This window comes from Vidua macroura, chromosome 7 (assembly GCF_024509145.1).
Source record: "Vidua macroura isolate BioBank_ID:100142 chromosome 7, ASM2450914v1, whole genome shotgun sequence".
Taxonomy (NCBI): domain Eukaryota; kingdom Metazoa; phylum Chordata; class Aves; order Passeriformes; family Viduidae; genus Vidua; species Vidua macroura.
Genome location: NC_071577.1, coordinates 54,400 through 58,671, shown reverse-complemented (window position 1 = coordinate 58,671; position 4,272 = coordinate 54,400).

Below are 4,272 nucleotides of genomic sequence, written 5' to 3'. Positions count from 1 at the left end.
CTGCCTCAGCTTCAGCAATGTGCAATTGACTGAAGGCGAAACACGAAGCAGCAGAGCAGCGGGCTTCTGTGCGCACTGAAGGCAATTGCAAGAATGCAGCAGCTGCTCCTTGCCAAGCACAGGCAGCTGCCTGTGTTCTTGCTTCTTGACCAACTCACAGTTGCCCTTCTTTTCAGCAGCTGCCATCGTGTTCTCTGCATCTCGGAGCCTCAGGGGAGCAACAAGAATTTCCAAGGTGGGATGCATGAAAACTAAAATAAAAACTCAGGAAGGTTGTCCTGGAACACCTTCTATTGGCATGCCAAGAGTGAATTCAACAGGCAGGAGAGCGGCAGCCACCGTCCTGCAGCAGTCTGCGAGCTTCGCACACAAGCCGGCTTCTTCGCGGCTTCGTTCTTCGCCTCTTGCAAGCTACCGCGATCTCCGGCTGCCGGAGGCGAAGAAGCGGCAACTTCGCGCACAGATGACTGGAGCGGCAGCGGTGCGCTCCGAAGCGCCGCTTTTGCCGAACGACGCCGGGAAGCGGCACTTCCTTTCGGCCAGCTGCGGAGCTCCGTATTCTGCCTCTCGAGTCGCCTACATCTTAGCGAAAAGCTTTTCCGCTCCAGTTCTCAAGGAGAAAGTGTCCCAGCACTGCTCACTTAGCCCGACCTTGCCAGGAAATGAGATTTGCTGCACATTCCAAGGACACTGCATTTTCCTGGGCAAGCTGCAACCTGCTGGCAAATGGCCGTGCTCTCTGCCCACTCCTGCCCAGCTCTGGGTAGTAGCGGGCACGTTGCAGCCTGGCGAAGGCAAGAAACCTGGAGAGCTGTCACAGAGCAGAAGGGCAGCTGAGATGCTGAAAAGCAGCAAAGCTGAACTGCCTGCCTCAACTTCAGCAGTGTGTAATTGACTGAAGGCGAAAAACCAAGCAGCAGAGCAGCGGGCTTCTGTGCGCACTGAAGGCAATTGCAAGAATCCAGCAGCTGCTCCTAGCCAAGCACAGTCAACTGCCTGTGTTCTTGCTTCTTGACCAACTCACAGTTGCCCTTCTTCTCAGCAGCTGCCAGCGTGTTCTCTGCATCTCGGAGCCTCAGGGGAGCAACAAGAATTTCCAAGGTGGGATGTAGTAGGACTACGTCAAAACCCTGGAAAATTGTCCTGGAACACCTTCCACTCGCATGCCAAGAGTGAATTCAACAGGCTTGGAGAGCGGCAGCCACCGTCCTGCAGCTGTCTGCGAGCTTCGCACACAAGCCGGCTTCTTCGCGGCTTCGTTCTTCGCCTCTTGCAAGCTACCGCGATCTCCGGCTGCCGGAGGCGAAGAAGCGGCAACTTCGCGCACAGATGACTGGAGCGGCAGCGGTGCGCTCCGAAGCGCCGCTTTTGCCGAACGACGCCGGGAAGCGGCACTTGCTTTCGGCCAGCTGCGGAGCTGCGTATTCTGCCTCTCTAGTCGCCTACATCTTAGCGCAAAGCTTTTCCGCTCCAGTTCTCAAGGAGAAAGTGTACCAGCACTGCTCACTTAGCCCGACCTTGCCAGGAAATAGGATTTGCTGCACATTCCAAGGACACTGCATTTTCCTGGGCAAGCTGCAACCTGCTGGCAGATGGCCGTGCTCTCTGCCCACTCCTGCCCAGTTCTTGGTACTAGCGGGCACGTTGCAGCCTGGCGAAGGCAAGAAACCTGGAGAGCTGTCACAGAGCAGAAGGGCAGCTGAGATGCTGAAAAGCAGCAAAGCTGAACTGCCTGCCTCAACTTCAGCAGTGTGTAATTGACTGAAGGCGAAAAACCAAGCAGCAGAGCAGCGGGCTTCTGTGCGCACTGAAGGCAATTGCTAGAATCCAGCAGCTGCTCCTAGCCAAGCACAGTCAACTGCCTGTGTTCTTGCTTCTTGACCAACTCACAGTTGCCCTTCTTCTCAGCAGCTGCCACCGTGTTCTCTGCATCTCGGAGCCTCAGGGGAGCAACAAGAATTTCCAAGGTGGGATGCATGAAAACTAAAATAAAAACTCAGGAAGTTTGTCCTGGAACACCTTCTATTGGCATGCCAAGAGTGAATTCAACAGGCAGGAGAGCGGCAGCCACCGTCCTGCAGCTGTCTGCGAGCTTCGCACACAAGCCGGCTTCTTCGCGGCTTCGTTCTTCGCCTCTTGCAAGCTACCGCGATCTCCGGCTGCCGGAGGCGAAGAAGCGGCAACTTCGCGCACAGATGACTGGAGCGGCAGCGGTGCGCTCCGAAGCGCCGCTTTTGCCGAAAGACGCCGGGAAGCGGCACTTGCTTTCGGCCAGCTGCGGAGCTGCGTATTCTGCCTCTCTAGTCGCCTACATCTTAGCGCAAAGCTTTTCCGCTCCAGTTCTCAAGGAGAAAGTGTCCCAGCACTGCTCACTTAGCCCGACCTTGCCAGGAAATAGGATTTGCTGCACATTCCAAGGACACTGCATTTTCCTGGGCAAGCTGCAACCTGCTGGCAGATGGCCGTGCTCTCTGCCCACTCCTGCCCAGTTCCTGGTACTAGCGGGCACGTTGCAGCCTGGCGAAGGCAAGAAACCTGGAGAGCTGTCACAGAGCAGAAGGGCAGCTGAGATGCTGAAAAGCAGCAAAGCTGAACTGCCTGCCTCAGCTTCAGCAGTGTGTAATTGACTGAAGGCGAAAAACCAAGCAGCAGAGCAGCGGGCTTCTGTGCGCACTGAAGGCAATTGCTAGAATCCAGCAGCTGCTCCTAGCCAAGCACAGTCAACTGCCTGTGTTCTTGCTTCTTGACCAACTCACAGTTGCCCTTCTTCTCAACAGCTGCCACCGTGTTCTCTGCATGTCGGAGCCTCTGGGGAGCAGCAAGAATTTCCAAGGTGGGATGAAGTAGGACTACGTCAAAACCCAGGAAAATTGTCCTGGAACACCTTCCACTCGCATGCCAAGAGTGAATTCAACAGGCTTGGAGAGCGGCAGCCACCGTCCTGCAGCAGTCTGCGAGCTTCGCACACAAGCCGGCTTCTTCGCCTGCTTCGTTCTTCGCCTCTTGCAAGCTACCGCGATCTCCGGCTGCCGGAGGCGAAGAAGCGGCTACTTCGCGCACAGATGACTGGAGCGGCAGCGGTGCGCTCCGAAGCGCCGCTTTTGCCGAAAGACGCCGGGAAGCGGCACTTGCTTTCGGCCAGCTGCGGAGCTGCGTATTCTGCCTCTCTAGTCGCCTACATCTTAGCGAAAAGCTTTTCCGCTCCAGTTCTCAAGGAGAAAGTGTCCCAGCACTGCTCACTTAGCCCGACCTTGCCAGGAAATAAGATTTGCTGCACATTCCAAGGACACTGCATTTTCCTGGGCAAGCTGCAACCTGCTGGCAGATGGCCGTGCTCTCTGCCCACTCCTGCCCAGCTCTGGGTAGTAGCGGGCACGTTGCAGCCTGGCGAAGGCAAGAAACCTGGAGAGCTGTCACAGAGCAGAAGGGCAGCTGAGATGCTGAAAAGCAGCAAAGCTGAACTGCCTGCCTCAACTTCAGCAGTGTGTAATTGACTGAAGGCGAAACACGAAGCAGCAGAGCAGCGGGCTTCTGTGCGCACTGAAGGCAATTGCTAGAATCCAGCAGCTGCTCCTCGCCAAGCACAGTCAACTGCCTGTGTTCTTGCTTCTTGACCAACTCACAGTTGCCCTTCTCAGCAGCTGCCACCGTGTTCTCTGCATCTCGGAGCCTCTGGGGAGCAACAAGAATTTCCAAGGTGGGATGCATGAAAACTAAAATAAAAACTCAGGAAGGTTGTCCTGGAACACCTCCCATTGGCATGCCATGAGTGAATTCAACAGGCAGGAGAGCGGCAGCCACCGTCCTGCAGCAGTCTGCGAGCTTCGCACACAAGCCGGCTTCTTCGCGGCTTCGTTCTTCGCCTCTTGCAAGCTACCGCGATCTCCGGCTGCCGGAGGCGAAGAAGCGGCAACTTCGCGCACAGATGACTGGAGCGGCAGCGGTGCGCTCCGAAGCGCCGCTTTTGCCGAAAGACGCCGGGAAGCGGCACTTGCTTTCGGCCAGCTGCGGAGCTGCGTATTCTGCCTCTCTAGTCGCCTACATCTTAGCGAAAAGCTTTTCCGCTCCAGTTCTCAAGGAGAAAGTGTACCAGCACTGCTCACTTAGCCCGACCTTGCCAGGAAAGAGGATTTGCTGCACATTCCAAGGACACTGCATTTTCCTGGGCAAGCTGCAACCTGCTGGCAGATGGCCGTGCTCTCTGCCCACTCCTGCCCAGTTCTTGGTACTAGCGGGCAGGTTGCAGCCTGGCGAAGGCAAGAAACCTGGAGA